Below are 19,932 nucleotides of genomic sequence, written 5' to 3' on the forward strand. Positions count from 1 at the left end.
CGTCTAATTGAGTGCCACTGGCTGCTGTTTATTGACAAAATAAGACCTGGGAATTAGGTGTGTCCCCTGTGGCCGCTTCTCGCTCGCCGCCATCTCTGCCTGCCCGACACCTGTCCTCGCCCCATCCATCACTGGGCTCAGCTTGGTCCTCGACACGTCAAAAGATAGCTGCCTGCTTGAAAAACAACAACTTCTTTGTCTTCCCTCCTTACCAGAGAGGACGTGTGTGGGGCAGCAACACGTTGTCATCGACAAACATAGTCGTTGGTTTACCTCGCATTTCGTCTGAATTGTTACGCCCTCCGTTTAAAAAGGGCTCTTTTTACCAACGCAACGTGTTTCGTTCGAACTGGTCATTTGATTGTTTGTTTATTTAGCCTAACATTTACGTTGATATTCCTCACTCTGATTAAATGTTGGTCAATTAAAGAGCAAAATACACTGTGCACTGTTTTGTTGACTGGCCTTTTGAGTAATTTGAGTTGGTAATTGGAATCAGTAACATTGCACTGAGCGTGTCAGTGTATGCTACCTTTCATTATAATAACGTGATTTCGATTTGTTAACAGCTGCTTAAATGAGTTGTAGCTACAGGGTTAGGTAGGGGCTGACCATTTGTATTTATAATACATCCAAAACAACATAATTTCAACAACAGTGCGCAAAAGTCTCAGACAACAGCAATTCTGTGAAAATTGCCCACTGACATTAGCATCATAATAGAATGTTTATCTACAGATGTTGGTATGCTGTGTACAGTGTGCCCATTTGTCACCGTGTGTTTCTCTTAATACTTATCTTTATTTACGTCCGTCACAAGAAGAACCAGTCAATGTGGAGCCAAGCAGGTGTATCACAGTGAAGCCGACACGGCTGATAATTAATTAGCGTTCCGCGCTTCTAAACACTATCTTTGCCGCGTTGCCGCCGAGGAGTCATTGATAAGAATTCCAGCTCCCAGGGTCTCTCTCTACCTGCTTAATTAGGGGACAAGCTGCAAACACAGGCCACAGCGGGCCTCTGCCTGCCTTCCTCAGCAGGAACAGTCTTATCAGCCCCCCCTTTACCCCGCACCCGCTTTCACTTCCCCCAAATGAACTTGAACCATATGATAAGGGGAGGGCGCACGATGGCATCCGCCGGCAGGCATGAAGCGACTTTATCTGGCTGAGTACAGTCCAGTCTCCAGGGGGGAGGTGGCCATTTGGTCGGGGGGGGGGGGGGAGGGTGGGAGGGTGGGAGGGAGGGAGGGAGGGGAGATTGGAGAACAACATTGAGAATTGGGAACAACCACAAAAAATAAAAAAGGAACAGTTGTGACGACAGGGACATGAGATATGAACACGCCACCGCCGACCTCTCCCCACCTCCTCTCACTCTTACCGTGGTCTTTCCCGACTCTGACCTCCCTCCCTCCTCCTCCTCGGTTCCTCTCTTCCACAGTTCCTCTCCACGCGCACACCCCGGGATCCCGGGGGGCCAGGTGGGGGAGATAAGAGGCCGATTGTGGCGGCGACCGACCGGCGGGGCGGAGGACGGCAGGCGACCGCGTCTCCGGTGACAGTGATGAACGAGGCTGCCGACCCTCTGATAATTCGTCACTCACGGCCGGAGAGAGGTCCATTAATCAAAACGAGCAGTGGCGCCACCGCCTTCTCCAATACCCGCCGGCTTCCATTCCTCCGGAACCTTCCTTCACCCGCCTCCCACCCCATCCCTGAGCGACAACCTTCTGAGACGAGTCACAACAATTCCCCCGTGTGGCGACTAGCAGCAGTCACCAAGTGGTAGCGGTTCGGTGTCCAAAACATGACACAGCCAGGGGGGAAGGGAGTACTTATCTCTGAGGTCCGTGGAGGGGTTCTCCGCACCCAGCTGGAGAGGTGGGCAGGCCAGCAGACACGGGGAGGGGGCGTCCCGACCTTCGGCCCTCCCCACCAGCCAGGATGCTGCCTGTGCAGCTGGGGGTAGATTGATTGATCCATCTCTGGTGTCATGCATCAGGCGTTCCTTCCGACAGAGGGAAGCTAGGTCGTGTCCAGAATGCTTGGTTGTTTCTCCTCGGTCCGGTCCGAACGCAGCTCATCCTCTCCAGAGAGGTGCCCATTACCCCGGCTATATGGAACAGTAATCTTGTTAAGCCTCCGTCCCCACGGAGACCTGTCATGGGGGGTTGGGTTTCGTCAATAAGTGACCCGTTGCACTGAAAATGAGATTGAGCCGGTTTTCTTTTTTTTGGTTGCAGGCAAGACACAGGCGTGAAAGGCACACAGACAGACACACATACCTCAGGCCAACAGGAAATGCTCTTGTGTGGAGAACAGATCTCATTTAATGAGAGACGGGCCCTAACCTGCTTGCTCTGACACGAGCCTCTAATGACAGCCATTTGGAGGCTTTTCTGTTTACCCCATCCTTATGGGGGAGTGGATTTAATTAGAAATGGCAGTTGTTTTTCAAGCAGAACAGCTCGAGCTGTTGTCCTGAAAGACTCCCCCAAAGAAATTTCGGATTTGTCGTGAGCAACAGCTGCTGAAAAGAAATGGTCAGGAAATTGTCTTTTGCTGACAGACTAAAGCAACGACGAGTGACACGCCAGGCATCTCCGTTTTCCTCCACAGAACAGTGACACGTGTACAATCCCCATACCTCTGCGAGACGGAAACATACAGGCCTCGACACAGCGGAGAAGGAAAAGAGTGACAAGGACAACCGAGGCGGCGGCCAAGTAAAGCACGGCAGCGAAGGCCGGCGCAGACTTGTTGCTGCATGTCAACGTTGCCCTCGACAGGCGTCCAGGACTCCCTCTCAGACGTCACTCTCAGACGCTGCCACACTCTCACCCACGCCCACCCCTCCCCCCCCCACCCCCTCCATCCGCCACTCCCCTCACAGAGCCCCTCACCCCCCCCACCCCCCAACCCACACTCCCTGTTCCTTTCACCATACGGCATAATTTACCCCCCAGGAAAAGCAGCAAAAAATATAAAAAATCCCTCAGAACTGCTCCCCGTCGACTCCAGCGGTCTGTAACTGCCTATCTGCAAACGCCAGCTCATTTCCCAACGCAGGCTCCACAGTTGGACTCAAACGCGGGTTCCCGCTCATTCTTATGCATCTCTCTTGCCAAACAGCGTATCAACCATGGCGGAGGAAGGGCCTTGAGTTTTGCAGAGACCCCATTTTGCTGCTTGGAGATATCAAGAGGAACAGCCCGCGAGTTTTAGGGAGAAAGTTGCTGTATTTGATGGGTCGGGGAGCTTCTAAAGAACTGAATTAAACAGGACTGAATGGATGAGTTGGGCCGTGGCAGCTCTGTGCTAACTCTGGCTCCAAATGAGTCGGTGGGAGTCTCTCGCGGGGGGGAGGGGAAGCGGGGCGAGGTGCGGACGGATACGCAGCTGTTGGCGGCTAATGGGAATGTTCTGGAAGTGTGCCGGAGAGATGTCACTCCAGGCCCTCAATCCTCTGCCGTCCGCCTCCCTTACCTTCCTCCCTCCATCCGCTTCCCTCCCTCTCTCCAATCTCGGGGTTGCGCGCCCTTGTCTTGCGCCGGTGGTCTCTCGGCTTGCTCCTCCTCCAGCCCCCCGGTCACCAGCTGTTAGCTCCAACCATCTGCCTAAGTGGTGGTGGCTGCACTTCCACCCCACACATGCACTCCCTCCTCCGAGGCAAACAATCTAGACATCCATGAGAGCGGCACTTCCTGTCTCCTCCCGTGACGCGTGCTAGGATGAGGTGTTGGCTGCCGGGGCCTGGGAGAGGCTGCTGTCCTGAGGTCCTTCAACCTCACGAGGAATACGAGAGGCTGCTGTCCTGAGGTCCTTCAACCTCACGAGGAATACGAGAGGCTGCTGTCCTGAGGTCCTTCAACCTCACGAGGAATACGAGAGGCTGCTGTCCAGAGGTCCTTCAACCTCACGAGGAATACGAGAGGCTGCTGTCCTGGGGTCCTTCAACCTCACGAGGAATACGAGAGGCTGCTGTCCAGAGGTCCTTCAACCTCACGAGGAATACGAGAGGCTGCTGTCCTGGGGTCCTTCAACCTCACGAGGAATACGAGAGGCTGCTGTCCAGAGGTCCTTCCTCTGAGGAGAACAGCAGATTTCTGACCCAGGCCACCAGAGAAGCTTAACAATAAGCTCTTGTGCTTCTGTATGGCTGCCCCGACATCCCCATGTGAGTGTCACACAGAGTCAGCTGCTGCGGGGTGCTTCGGTGACCCAAGTGTCATCCTGTGCCGACTTTGATCAAACGAGGTGGGCGGCGATGTGTTGTGAACGCGCTGCCGGCTTCCTGGCCTCAGCCGTGGCCTCAGTCAGGTGGAGCGTAGGTCCGTCTGGAAACGCAAGGCAGGACAAACCCCGGAGGAGTTTCGTTTGGCACCGTCGCCTCCACTCAGATTTTTCACGTGGAGTTATCGGGATTGAACTGGGAGTTTTGCCTCGCAACAGGCGCTGTCTCTTTCACTATGAAGTGATAGGAAATGGGGGGGGGATCAATCACCTTGTAGAGAGAGGCCAAGAGAGGGAAGGGTGAACAGTGTTTCCTAAATGTATTTTTCTCTCTTGGTCTGTCTCTATCTCCTTTCTCACACACTCCGTCTCTCTTTCTCTCTCGACCTCCGCGTACCGCTGGTCACCCACTCTAAATGCATCCCAGTCAACAATGGCTGAAAGGTGGTTAGGAAAAGAAAACATGAAAATAGCTTCCCCGGATAAGATGACCTCGCAAATAATTCCCCGAACTCAAATCACAGTCTGTTCTACGTTCGTGTTTTCCTCTGAGAAGACAGCAAGTGGTAGCATGGTTTCGAAGGTTATGCAAATGAGCTGTTCTCTGCATAACCTGTCCCATTAGCAGCTAATCAAGGCGCCTGCTCCTCAGCATATGTTAATAAAGCTGTCATCGAAATAATTGAGACTCGCGTTGTAAGTAGCTGCTTAATCTACCTTATAGAAAGAGTCTACTTGCCCATACGGCAAGAGGGGGGGGGGGGAGACAGAGGGAGAGAGAAAAAGAGAGAAAGAGAGAGAACGAGCAAATCTTCTCATCCCATTTCCCCCCCCCCCCCTTTAACATTAAAGAGCTTTGTCAAATTCCACCCGCTACTACAGCAGTTCCCCAATACACCAGCGCCGCCTGACCAAAGTGGGAAGCGAGAGAGTTTGATCCAGAAGACGTCCTTGCTCCAATGTGTTTGGTAAGCCTGGCGGCGAGGCGCATTGAATATTCATGATGAACGTCTCTGCGCCCACCCCCGCCCAGCCCACCGACCCCCCCCCCCCCCCCCCCCGGCCCAGCCCACCGACCCCCCCCCCCCCCCCCCCCCCAGCCCAACACCCCTGATTTAAAAAAGAACGAAGGGGTTTCATTAATGGCAATCTCCTTTCGGAGAGCATTTGGCCTTTTGTCTGTCATTTCTACTTAATTCCCTCTGTCACAGAGGAGCAACTCTAATGCCAGGGCCACACACCGGAGTGTGTGAGAGAGAGAGAGAGAGAGAGAGAGAGAGAGAGAGAGAGAGACAGAGAGACAGAGAGACAGACAGACAGACAGACAGAGAGACAGAGAAAGACAGAGAGAGACAGAGAGAGACAGACAGACAGAAAGACAGAGAGAGACAGAGAGAGACAGACAGAGAGACAGAGAGAGAGAGAGAGAGAGAAAGGGAGAAGAAGAGGGAGAAAGAGATTGAGAGAGGGAGCCAGAGAAGAAAGGACGAAGAGGGCGAAACACGACGGCGGCTAGCGAGCTGGCGGAGCCCCTCGGAGTGGGTACGAGCAAACCAAAGCTCGTCTCTGCCCTGTCTCGCCTGATTGGCCGAGCCGTCAGTGCTTTGAATGGGTAATGGGGTCCCCTTCTCCCCTCGTCGTTGCGTGCACGCCGCTGATGGACTGTGATGTATCGGCCTGGCCCACGCTCTGGTTCCACCGGTGTCTGTGTGTGTCAGTAAACAACGCAGGGCGCCACCCATGCGACGCAGAGCGTGAGAGGCAAGTCGGGGGGCGAGGTGGAGGGGGGGGGGGGTGTTGGGGGATTGTACGGGTGGGGGGGTTGGGGCTGAAGCCCCCACACGGAGTTCAACTCTCGGCACCGCCTTTCCCCCCCGGGAGGGTTCACGAGGCGGGGGGGGGGGATCTGCGAGGAGCACGGGAGCAGGGTCTCAATCTCCTCCGACAAGACGCAAGGGGCCCCGCAGAGCTCTTCCACGCCCGTGCCTGCACGCTCTCAGACTCACTTGTGTATTGTGTTATTCAATCACGGTCAAACAGCTAGCTGGGAATTGCATCTCCGAGACCCCGTCCTGTGACCACGCCTTGTTGGAAGGCTCCAGTTGTAGGGAGCCCCGCGAATGAGCAGCCGGTGTCGTGTGACATTTTTAGTGCTCACGCCGGGGGAACGGTTCCCCCAGGCATGTAGAGAAAAGCCCCTCAGGTGATATTCAAACAGGCGCGTGGACCTGTTACCGCGTCAGTACCTCCCTGTGAGACGGCAACGGCAGCTGAGGATGTCACAAGGCAGTATGGGAACAGTAGTCTAGCTTGTCAGCCTGTGGATACAATTTGTAAAAATTGTATTTTTTGGGCCATTCCCGGGAGATTCTTTAACACAGCATCCGCCACAAACAAGCCCGATGCTGTCACTCCTGTCTGCAAAAGTACCCTAATTGGGCAAATCAGAACACACTATTTTTGCCGAGCATGCTACACTTGTCCTCACTCTTCTCCATATCTCTCTCTCTTCGCGTCGACTTACTTCTGTCTCTCTGTGTCCCCCCCGCCAACTGTCATCCCTTCTATCTGCTAATGCCTCGCTCGCTCCTGTTCTCTCTCCTTCTCATCCCCCTCTGTTCCTCTCTCTCTCTCTCTCTCTCTCTCTCTCTCTCTCTCTCTCTCTCTCTCTCTCTCTCTCTCTCTCTCACTCTCTCTCCTTGCTCTTCTCTCTCTCTCACTCTCTCTCCTTGCTCTTCTCTCTCTCTCTCTCTCTCTCTCTCCTTGCTCTTCTCTCTCTCTCACTCTCTGCCCCCCTTGCTCTCATTCTCCCGCTCAAATCCCCTCTTTCTCACCCCCCCCCCCACACACACACACACATGCTCCTCTTTTCTCTCTCTGTCCCATACCACTGTAGGAGATCAGCCTCTTTTAACATTCCAGCAGGATCCGCAGCAGAGAGCCTGGGCCGATGACACCTTTTAATATCCAAGTGGAGCTTGTGAGGGGGAAATGTGAAGCAGACGGCCGGGGCGAGAATTCATTATCTGGACCCTTCCACTACCCACGCCAGCTGCCGCCTCGTCCATTCCATCGCTCTTTCCCCCCGAAATGGTGCTGCCGTCCTCCACATAGATTGTGACCCCATTACACTGTCAGAAATCCAGATTTCTGATGAGACCTGCTGTTCTGGCTCTGGCTCTGAAAAAAAAACAAAAAATGTCCTCATGCAACAGAAAATATACACAGTGCACGCACACACACACACACACACACAAAAGAATGCACACACTGTTGCCTCCCCTCCATTCTCCTCCCCTGGTCTCATTCCTCATGCTGGATGAGATCCACATATACATATATTTTTGAAGGGAAGGCGGTGTGCACAGAGTGAGGGCTTCGACGAAATGAAATTCACTTTGCCCCACAAGAGGGAGGGAGGAGAGAGGCAGACAGTGAAAGAGACATGGAGCAGCCACTAGTTTAAACAGTAGGCACGTTGTCTTGTTGTCACGTTGACTCAACCACACGCCCTCACACACACACACACACACACACACACACAGGAACCTACACACTGACATCCTCTCACACAAGGCTCTCCTGAGCGACAGCAGTCTCTCCCCTCGTACAACCGAAATAACCCACTCACTGTGTGGCCAAATCAGGGCATCAGATGCTGTAGGCATTTCAGCCTCCAACCCCCCCGTCCTCCGGTGTGTGAGAATACATAATCTGGAGTTTGTGTTCTGCTGCTGAGCAGGGGTTTGGAGGGAACACTTGCTCGTGGAGAGGGACCTTATGGCCCCTGCAGCGACGTTTGGGAGCAGGGTGAGCGCATGTCGTGTGGCGCTCTCAGAACTCCAGTCCTCGGCTGTCACTCAAACCCCACGCAACCATATCCTCGACGCCCGCTGCGAGACGGCTCTTTAGTCAAAACAAAAACCCCTGTGTGTCCAGAGAGAGAGAGCAACAGAGAGAGTGAGAGTGAGCGACTGAGAGAGAGAGAGACAGAGAGACAGAGAGAGTGAGAGACAGAGAGAGAGAGAGAGAGAGAGAGAGAGAGAGAGAGAGAGAGAGAGAGAGAGAGAGAGAGAGAGACAGAGAGAGACAGAGACAGAGACAGAGAGACAGAGAGACAGACAGAGAGGCACAGGCATGCTCCGCGGTCCACCTCCACTCTAAACCAAATGAGCTGTGATAGATAATGGCAGCGGCCATCGGCGTAATGGGATTCAGAGCACGACGCAGAGGAAGAACCTGCGCCGTTTCCACATCCGGACTCTGGCCTTTGGGAGCCGCATTACGGCTTAATGGACGCGAGTGACGGAGTGGACCTCTCATCTGTGCGTGACGCGTGGGGGGGGGGGGGGGGGAGAGTGTTCTCCGATCACAAACAGGAAGATAACCCGGCCACAAAGGAAGGACCCCGCGGACACGCATTAGCCATCGTGGGTAGAGCCATGCGATCACGTTGCGAAAGGGGACGATGAGGGTGTAGAGAGAGAGAGAGTTGTCTAGCCTTGGAAAGAGATGGCAGAATATCTCTCTACTGTCAGAGATAGCAAGCAAAGACAGATCCTAACTAATACAGGCTCAGTGACCACCAATGGGTATTTGAAACAGGACGACACAAAAAATCATGGCAACCAAAAGGAAACAGAATATGTGGTCACTGTTCGACAGGTAAGGTTGAGACAGATATGCACTTCCTCCTACAATCTGAAACATTCAGTGATATAAGAAAAGGTTACTGTAACAAATTCCACTCTGTAATCTCAAATTCTCCCAGGAGAAGGAGAGAGGGCAGATCTTGCTCTCCTAGGAGAAGGAGAGAGGGCAGACCTTGCCCTCCTAGGAGAAGGAGAGAGGGCAGACCTTTTTTCCTTGGAGAAGGAGAGAGGGAAGACCTTGCTCTCCTAGGAGAAGGAGAGAGGGCAGACCTTGCTGCCTAGTATGTATTAATATGCCACAAACTGAGAGACAGTGAGTGACCTAGACACAACATATACTGTGTGTGTGACACAGTAGTATATCTACTATATCTACAACTACTCTGGTTTGCTCTTGCTCTCGCAATTCTTCTTGTTCTTTCTGCTTCTTGTACCCTATACAGTACTTTACCCTGCATCACAACTCACTCGTGTTCTTTGTTGATATGAACCTGCAACCAGTCAAAGTACTATTCATGAATACTAAGCCCATTGAATTGAGAGAGAGAGAGAGAGAGAGAGAGAGAGAGAGAGAGAGAGAGAGAGAGAGAGAGAGAGAGAGAGAAGAGGCTCTGATATGACGAAGACGGCTGCTGGACGGAATTCTTGGCTCAATGGTTTTCACAGCTCATTGTGTGACTTCCTGTTGCATCAGCAGTCATGTGGTGATATACAAGGGTCAAGGGTAGTCTAATTGGTTGTTGTCACAGATAATAGTAGGGTCTGAAACGTCACGTGGAGCGTTGTTTACTAGATTGTTGTCCTGCTGAGGTTTTTCTTCTCAGCTCCTGTTCCTCTCTCTACTTCTCCTTGCTCTCCTCTCTCTCCGATTTACAATAGTCATGGTAGAGGAGGTACGATTTATGACCTTCACTTGGCATGTGTGCATTGTAACTGATTTCATTCATTTTGCAAAGCTATTAAAAAACAAGATCTCCTCACTTTACCTGGACTATTCCTTTAACCTACAGAATCAAATCCCTGCATTGCCAGCATATTTGGTTAATATTACAGTAATGCACTGTTCCAGTAGATCAAGGGTATGGTTTTGATGGTTTGGCCTGTGTAAAAACCCTACAAGGCTTGTTTAATAAGGACTGGGGAAGGGCACAAGCCTGTTGAGCAAACACACTGAAAGATATCACACACAGAGGACAAGTATTTCAAACTAATGACCGAACAACTTTATCGGGCCAAATCCGAACCACTTTTGTATTTTGAAATGACAACACATTGTTTGGCTGTCATGCTAGAACCACTTTGGTCTCTGGTTGGTTTTCCCAATTTTCTGGAATGAATCACATACCTCCAAATGGAAGAAACTCACTTTTTGTCAATTGGTTGCGGCAGGCCACCCTTAGCCCATTTCGCAGCTCAGACACACATGCCCTCCACACTTGTCTCTGCACTGAGAAAGGTGTCCAAGCAATTACTTCCAGGGCCTTCTCTTTCTGTGCGGCCCAGGCTGTGGGGCTGGGTCATGGCGAATATTAAACGGCTGTTTTTGCCTCTCCCACCATGAGCTTAATCTATGGAGCTGTCAGGGCTGTGTTGCTACGACGACTTGGCTGCTGGCCCGAGGAGCCAGGAGATTTACTGTTACACTCCTTGCACACACACACACACACATACACACACACACACACGCTGCAGCGCATGCACTCCATGCGACACAAATGTTGACGCGCACATAGCGACACATGTAGACACACGTGCAGACAGACACACCATGCTCACGCACATACCTTCTAACAAACACACCATACCAACCCTCCGCCCCCCCCCGCCCCCCGCCCACCCCCGCATGCTGTGTGGAGACACTCTGGTGGCTTAGGAAGAAGAGGAAAGTAATCGTTCCTTCTGCTTCCCCGGTCAGAGCCCGGCCAAGACACACCGGAGCCTTGGGGAGATGGATGGGGGCCAGCTTTCGCACGTACCCAAAGCATGAAATGCACGGCAAACATTGAACGGATGTCAGTATGAAAGAGTGTGTGTGTGTTTGAGAGAGAGCGAGATAGAGTGAAAGAAGGAAAGGGAGATGGAGACAAAGGGAGATGTAGAAAGGGGCGACAAGAGAGGTGGAAAGGAAGCTCAAGTGGCATTGAAAACAAAGACAAGGAGAGGGAGGGAGGGTGAGAGAGAGAGAGAGAGAGAGAGAGAGAGAGAGAGACAGAGAGAGAGAAAGAGAGAGAGACAGAGAGAGAGAGAGAGAGAGAGAGAGAGAGAGAGAGAGAGTGAGAGAGAGAGAGAGAGAGAGAGAGAGAGAGCAAGAGAGAGCAAGAGAGAGGGACACAGACACTTTAATTGTCTCTTCCTTGTGAACTGTACAGGTACATGTCTCCAGGGAGGACGCAGCCTGACTCATCCAAACATTGTTCTCATCCTCTCCTCGTCTAGCCTACCCCGTGGGCCTGTTCTCTGATCGCTTCGAAAACTGGGTCTGGGTGTACCTTCATTAGAATGGATATTATGCAGGAGGTAAACACTGCAAAAGGCTGGGCTGAGGTATTTTTGAACACCTTCTCTACAGTTCTCATAAAGCCTTTGGAACCAACGTTGGATGACTGGACTCATGCTCTAACCGTTCTTTGTTTGGGTCTTTTTCAGGGCAAAGATGTTTTCAGACAAATGTGGTCTATTAGAAGGATGTGGTCGAATAGCGGAGAGACAAGAGGCCCAGTTGGTCCAATGTTTGTACCCAGCCATAAAGCCATTCAATAACTGCAAACCATTCCACCCCAGCCACTTTATGCAACACCAACCCTAATTAAAACCATTCCGGAGCCTCTCTGTAATTTGGTCAAAGTCATTTGGCCAGAATAACGGTCTATCCAGACCAGAGCGTTATCCAGGTGGGAAATTATAAGGCCGGCCTCTCCCTGGTTCTAATTAAAAGCCCACTGTGTAGCGTAAGCGAAAGCGGGGCGGAGGACAGTAAATCGTGGTCTGGTTTGGGCCTTGGCCACCAGTCGATACCCCTGGGGTAGGACATTCTCCATGGTTGATAGCTTCTCCTCTGCTGGTTGATGGGATGTTAGTCCCCTGCCTGTTCTCGTCACCAGCATGCCAATGAGCCATTCAGACTGGCTGTGTTTAAAACTTCACCACTGTATTAAATTCCGATTTAGAAGTGAGTGTAAATCAATACCGTCTGAATGGGTGCAGGACAGATGTAAAAAAAAAACAGGCCCGTGTCCGGAATGAAGATAAAAACCAAAAAATGAAACGGCACCTCGTCATTTTGTATTCTTTGGTTAAGGCCCCGTTGTAATAACTTGTGGATGTTTTCGGTGGCGGTGGAATTGACCTTTCTGTCCCCAGGAGGCTTTGTCCTCAAACGGAGAAATAAAATACAATGAGAACTGTAACCTTTGATTTGGAGATCCCATAAAACAGGATGGATGAGCTGTAAATCAACGAGGCCCCGCCGTTTAATTGATCATTTAGATCGATGCCGCTCTCTCATCCACAGACGTGCACCACAGCATCCCGATGACACGCCGGCCTCCGCAGGAGCAACAGCGGGCGGCCATTTTAAGCTGCCAAGGTACATGTGTGACAACGGCGATAATTACTTTCAGAAACACTCGCTCCATGCCAGTCGTACTGCAAGTGTTGGGTTTCTAAAGTCCCCGCAGATAAGATTCAGTAAGTCAAACTAAAAAGTAAACCCCCCCAATGCTTTCTAGATGGAACTAGACTTGCCTTTGTTAATTGGTAGTCATTAACCATACAGGTTTTTGGCATGCAACCAAAGCTGGAAGACGATTAACACCCTGTGGGAACATGAAGGCAAACCACAGTTTTACCTTAAAGTCCTCGATGAAAGACATTTTAAAACCAAGTGAATGTTTAATCAGTCTAGAAATAAGATGGCCACCATTGTCACTATGGTGGTGCCACAGATAGAAAGCACCTGATGATGTCTGTTGGGAAAATATAAGATGTAACTGTTATCTTGTGATAAGAATGATTCTGTGTTCAGCATTCCTTGTCAGCAGAGAACCCTCTCCCCACATGACCTATACATGACACTAGGCTTACGTAGACAAACTGACCTAGGTTGATCATTAGTATGCTAGAGGTGCGATAAATGTGTTAACCTTATCTGTGCTGAGTGAATCATATGGTCAAGCCTAGGGTCAGAGAACTCTGTAACGCGCACTCTGTCTCTGGGATCGATCATATTGACAGCTGATATGCAGGGGAGGAGACTTCTCACCAATAAATAGTCTTACTTGAAGACTTGTGAACCAGACAAACTTGTAGCACAATGGCGTGTGATGTTTTTGTCTCCTTGTGGGCCGGCCGCAAGCAATAAACTTTCTTAAACTTGTTCATCGACTGACTGTGCAATGCTTGATAGATTAATATTTCTGACAATGTCATGTGTCCTTAGCTGACTCAATGGATTAAGAACACAGTCCATAATTGTACACATCATCAGTATACTGTTTTCTCTATACAATGAGTTTGCCATGTTAAACGGCTATGGTCAGTGAAATGAAACAAACTATCACTTTCCATCACGGCCCTTTGAAGATCCACTTAGGGTTAACGCAGCACACAGACGACATTGCTTTGCTGCAGCTAGCAAACAGCCCTCCTAGGCTTTCTCCATTGTGGTCCCTAACTCCGTAGCCCCTTTTCACTAGTCACAGTAGGATAGTTTGGACAGCATGAGTCATTGGCAGACCATAATGAGGCGTGTCCGTGCATAATGAGCCGTTGCCAGGGGTGACGTCACACCGAGTTTGGAGTCGGCTCAGCCCGCTCTCCCATGGCTGACGCCCTGCGTTGTCCTCCTGTTGGACAGCCTGTGTTTGCCTGCTTGGTTCTCCCCCAGGACGGGAGACTGCAACTCTCTCCCCCGTCCCCCCGGTCCCCCCGTCTCCTGCGTTCCTCCGTGGGTCCCTGCCAACAGCTAGCCCCCAGGGGATGGAGGAGGGGTGGTGGTGGCGGGGGGGCCGGGGAGATTGAGGAAGAACCAGACAGGCAGCAACTCGGTGTTAATGGAATCTCTTGGGTATCAGCGAGTTGGCAGACTCCATAATCATTAGCTGGGGGGGGGGGGGGGGGGGGGTGAGACGGAGAACTGGGGGGAGAGGCAGACTGAGGCACATGTCTTCTTGTTTGCTCGTCCTCCATCCCTCTTTTCTCCGCCGTCCATTATTTTCCACCTGCCAACACACGGCTGGGCATTCATCTGGTCATTCATCCCCCTTCCTTGGCCCCGCTGCTCTCTGATGCTTCTCCAAACCCCCCCCCCCCCCCCCCAACCACCCCCTTCCTCCCTCTCCCCGCTCACCCCTATCTCTCCCCATAACCTCCCCCCCCCCCCCCCCACCTTAGATGGAGGGAGACGGTCCGGGGACGATGGCAGAGGTGTGATGAATGCGCGGCCATGCTCTGAATATCATCAATAAAACATTGGCACCCGAGACATCAGTCTTTTCTTGTTTGCTCTCTCTTCCTCCCGAATTCCTTCTGACTCACTCTCCCCCCCCCCCCCCCACTCTCTCCCCCTCCCCCTTACCGGTGTGTCCAATAGACGCAGGCACACACCTCTCCTCCTTTCCTTATCTCTCCGTCGCGCCGGAGCCTCTTGTTCCCCCCTCTGTCATCCTCCTGTTCTTGCGAGCTTTTATTCGGTGTCATCCACTCTCCACAGGTGGCAGAGCGGTCTCTGTGCTGAAGCTAAGAGTAGACTGGCTGGTAGGACTTAATGAGACCCTGTGATTTCCCCTCAAGGCGTTCTTCAACATAGACATGGCTTTTTCCCTCAGAATTGGAACATGCATTTACAACCATGTAGCAATTTGTATTCCATGACAAGTTTCATTCACGCAACAATCGTGATCATTTTGCAAATGATCAGTAGCTGGTTTTAATCACATTAATACTGTTGACACAAATACATTAATACTGAGTTAACTCATATTATGAATGAAATTGAATATGAGCATGGTTCTGGAAGCACTGAGGGATGTGATTCACACAGGGATGTGAACCATGACGCCACGCCAGATTGATAGCCATCCCTGTCCGCTAGATGGATGAGAGGCCCAATCTATGTCAGGGCTGCGGAATCTAGACCAATCACCTGAGTGCTCTCTACACCAATCACCTGAGTGTATGAGCCATCAGTGTCAAGCCAGGCAGCCAATTTCATGAAAGCATTTGAAATCAATTATTCAAGAGGGATGTTTTTGGCTTTGTTTTGTGGGTTTCCGCAGTTCTCCACGCCCCAAGGCCAGTGGTGTCATCCACTTCTCAGACAACATGTGGAACACAACCCGATTGTGAACCCTGCTGAGACTACACGTAAAAACCTGGTTCCTGAACTCCGTAGATATTCCCATATCTCTCCGTGTATTCGCAAAGCCAACAGAGTTATCTCCAGATGGTTCTATGATAGAGGGCGAGCCAGTAGCAGTCACCCAGCTCCCAGACGATGCTCACAGTGCAGAGGAGAACAGTGTTGTTTAGAGATCAAGACGGCCAAACCGCCAAAGAACAAGGCCGATTTGTTCTCTGAGAATGTATTATGCGAGTGCCGCTTTGCTATGACTCCATGTCAGATGAATAATTATAGGAAAGCGTAAGAATAAAGCAGGTTTCAATGTTTTTTTCGCTGTTTTGCTGGCTTGGATTGCTGTTACTGAAGTGAAACCAGGAGAACATACAGATTATTATTATTATTACTATTATTATGCAGGCTTAATAAGTGTGGGAGTCAGATGGCTGTGTGGGAGTCAGGTGGCTGAGCGGTGAGGGAGTCGGGCTATTAATCAGAAGGTTGCTGAATCGATTACCCGCCGTGCCCAATGGCGTTGTGTCCAAGGCACTTCACCCTACTTGCCTCGGGGGAATGTCCCTGTACTTACTCTAAGTTGCTCTGGATAAGGGCATCTGCTCAATGTAAATATGAGTATATTCTGTATCATTTCTTTATGTTTCAATAAAAGATACTGATGTTTCAGGATGTTTCATCTGAAGATAATCTCCAATGACTATCATCCGAGAATAATCTGTGTGAATCGCCCCACAACAAAAACAAATTTCTTCATGAAACTTTTCATGAGGTCTGAAGCTCTTGTAGGAGTTGCTGTACAGCAAATATTCAATGTCGTTTTGATTACTTATTTTCCATGAAACATGCTTCCATCTAAACCTAAGAGTATGTGAAAAGACAATTGTTTCACATACACACATTCAACCAGTACGTGGAGTCCTTTTCTCCTAACCAGTTCCACTCCTTGACTACAGTGACTTAAACAATGTAACACGAAGAAGAGTGAAGCAAATGATAGAGCCCCCAAAACAGATCAAGACGGTGGTAAATGTAGTCCTGGAGAACAGGGCAATGCTGGGAGAAGGACCCCACATTATTAAGGTGTGACCGGGAGAAGCAGCCGCCATTTTGGTGCGCCTCGTTCCTCAGCCACTGATAAAGCGTTGGGACCTGGTCCCAGCCAGAGCCAAGCCACGCATCTCCCTGCTGATTCATGACCGACTCGCAGGCTGAATTGATTATGGCAGCTGTCTGATTGCTGGCTGTCAATCTGCTGTGCCCGATCTAAATTGCAAGTCCTCTGAGAAAACGCTCCCTTTCCTTCTACCTCTGACTTTCGTCTTGTCGCTCGCTCCATCCCTCTTTTTCGCCATCTCTGTCTTTTTATCACCCTCTCCCTCTCGGTTTCTTTCTTCTACTCTCTCTCTCTCTCTCTCTCTCTCTCTCTCTCTCTCTCTCTCTCTCTCTCTCTCTCTCTCTCTCTCTCTCTCTCTCTCTCTCTACCTCTCTCTCATTCTTTCTCTCCTGCCATCAGCAGTCTTATTCTGTTCCCAGTCGACATGTTAAATCAAATTCCTCTGAGCTTCTGCTCTTTGTCCCCTGTTTCTTTCACAGTCAGAAAAGTCCGTTTTGTGAAGAATAACGCTGAACCCAATTACTGGTGGGACCTCAGAGTGATTGCCAGTGAAATAGGTGGAAAAAAAAACACGATTCTATATTATTGCCACAGCAACAAAGCCTGTAGGTATTGTCCAAAGTCCCCCAGTTCCAGTGTTATCACGTTCAGTGAGTTTGGTCGACAATTGTCTATTATCTGTGGTCTAATGTATGCCGGTTTGTAAAGTACCGTGGTGAGCATGGTTAACTTGCCTCAGTGGCAGTACAAGACTGTGCCAGGTGATGGCACAGGCAATGACAAAAGCAGTAACAATAATATCCATTTCGGCACAGTCTGTGATGTAGCCTTTCCTGCTGCAGCTTAGAGAGCAGGCTGTTTTCTCATGGAAACCTAGATGACTTTGGTGACCCTCGTGAACTTCTGGGCTGAGGGCAGACTTGGAAAACATGCTGTATCTCCTTCTAGGTAAAGCCAATGTCCCAAGACTCCACCCCCCCCCCCCACACACACACACACACACACACACACCAGCGCACACAGCAGCAATACCGAAGCGAGCCTCACTGACTCACCACACACCTAGAGTGGCACCCAGATAGAGCAAACTTCCAACAAATCCACCGGCTGTCTACGTGTCACAGATTGTGTGTATGTGTGTGTGTGTGTGTGTGGGGGGGGGGGGGGGGGGTTTAAGGGGTAAGGGGAGGCGTCATCTACAGGTGAGTGACACCAGGCGACACCCACGCTGCCAATCCGAGACGCTTTTTTCCCCCTCAGCACGTCCAAATAGAACGAGAGGAATCAGAGGGGTGTTTACATGTGGAAGCACTGTCAAAACCAGACATGTCAACCACCATTATCCGGCCTGCTCCAGTGTGCCGCAACTCCGGTCCCCTCCAGCCCCTCAGTCCTGTCAGCATGCCTGGGACTAGTCTGCAGGAGTGCTAGAAAAAGGAAGGCTGGAGATTGAACAAAGACGAGAGTCTGAATTTGAGTTAGGGCTTCCCGACAGCCCATCCATATGCCTCGTGAAAACGTCCTGTGAAGGCAACCGGAGGAAGCTGCTGGTTGACCGGTAAACCTCTCAATATTTATGCGTTCCAATAAAACTGTGTCAACTGGGTCACATGCTATTTGTCTGCCAGAACCCTCTGGAATGCAAGGTCTTCCATTACTGATTGGAGGAATACATTGGGGGTGTTAGGAAGAGAGAAGAAGAAAAAAATAGAAGAAACTGCCTCATTTTATCCCCGGTAACAGTTGAAACATGAAAGGCAGTTTTCCACTTGGAACTGAATCGAGCGGTGCAAACAAACCAACCTGTGCCCTTTTAAGTACAAAATAAGAAAATATAGTCAGTTGATAACTGTCTCCTTTGCAGAATGCGAGAGCGAGCAGAAAAGGCTGTTTGAGTGGGTGGGGAAGCTATCACGTGGAACTCCATACACAACTCGGGCAGTCAGTCCGGGGGGCTGGAAATCTGTTTTGGGGGGAGAAAATTGGGAGGATAGCAGCCACAACTGAGCTGCGTGGCAGCATTGCCCCCCCATACGGATGCATTTGGAAACTCAATTACAAACCGGCTGCGCCCCTGCCAGCCGTCTCCAGGGCCAAAGAGAGGTAGTGGCATCCGGCAGAAGCAAACGGAGGTTATCTCGAACCGTACAAAAGGCTTGTCTGTTCCTAATACGAGCTCTGGTCTTAAAAGGGCCACAGACACCAAGCAAAACTCCAGGGGGGGGGTGTAGAGTTCCTGTTGCCATCGTCGAGTAGCTGGAGATGAAGTCAGCATGTCAGTATTAGCTGCTTCTCATGGATCCGGAGAAACCCAATAGCAGGGAGAGCACAAGGCCGGTCTGTGTTTTTTTTTGTTGTAAAGAATGAAAACTCTGGTCTTTCAATGGCCAAAGAGCTGAGGCAGAGGCAATGGCAGGCAGAGATGAGGCGGCTGCATTGTCCTACAGGATGTGGAAACTACAAAGGAGTCATGGGGGTCAAATCCTGGCATTTACCCATCGCTGAACCTTTCGGCCACGTCACGCATCACCACGTGTCAGAGGCAAAGACTGAGGAGAACGCTGTTCCCCTTCTGCACTGTTATCTGGTAAATCCACAGGCTCAAGTCAATGCGGGTGATGTCATTTTCCGAGAAGGCATTGTGACCACAACAGTGATTTCGGGATATCAGTTTATGTGGCAGGGTGTTATTTACTGTACGATCATACATCCAGTAGATAACAATGATCATTTATAATAACTGTCTTGTTTGACCTCTATGCCCTTGTATTGTTTTTTGATATCCCTTCATTTTAGTCAGCGGAGGCTGTTTCTTTTCCTGTGAAAGTTTAACATTATGATGCCAAGCATAGCCTTGTTTAAATACCCTCTCTCTTTCCGCCCCATTGATTTACATTGTGAGCGCTTTAATTATACAATTCATCACCTTTTCAACATGAAAAACGCACACTAATTAAAGCTCGTTTCGAGACACCACCAGGTTGAAGGGAGAACCCGCTAAATCAAGCAGCGGGTTTTTGTTTGGACTGGAATTTTTCTTTTCCGCGTACCATCTCATCAATTCTACTTAATCCTCCCTCGCAAAGCACCGGCAGCTCAACGTCCTGAGACGCAGGTGTTGAATATTAATTGTTATGTCCTGGCACAGCATGACATTTTCATGCCATCTTTGTTGTCTTTCAATGTCATAATGAGACGCATTATGGGGAACGAATGACTGAGGGTGAACCAACACTCCTAATTGTTTCGCGGGGAAAAGCTCTTTCGGGTCTCTCATAACGGCTGCTAATCATTCGCTTCCAGCGCATTCTGTAGCTGTCTCCAAATTGTGACTCCTAAGTGATGTCGAAGTGCGCCTGAGTGCCTCTCACTGTGCGTTCATCTGAAGTGTTTCACCTTCCCGATGTTGGATCCTACTTTGTTGAGAACTCAGCCGTTCACCGGTTTCCGTTAATATGTGTGAAACATTTGAATTTCCCGTGGGGACAGGAAGGTTAAACACTTGTGGAAGATCTACAACTAAGACATTGAGAAATAATTTGGTTCCAATCCCATTTGTCTGTGTGAAGGAGATGG

Source organism: Hypomesus nipponensis, chromosome 13, assembly GCF_054491055.1.
Source record: "Hypomesus nipponensis isolate SF chromosome 13, ASM5449105v1, whole genome shotgun sequence".
Classification (NCBI taxonomy): domain Eukaryota; kingdom Metazoa; phylum Chordata; class Actinopteri; order Osmeriformes; family Osmeridae; genus Hypomesus; species Hypomesus nipponensis.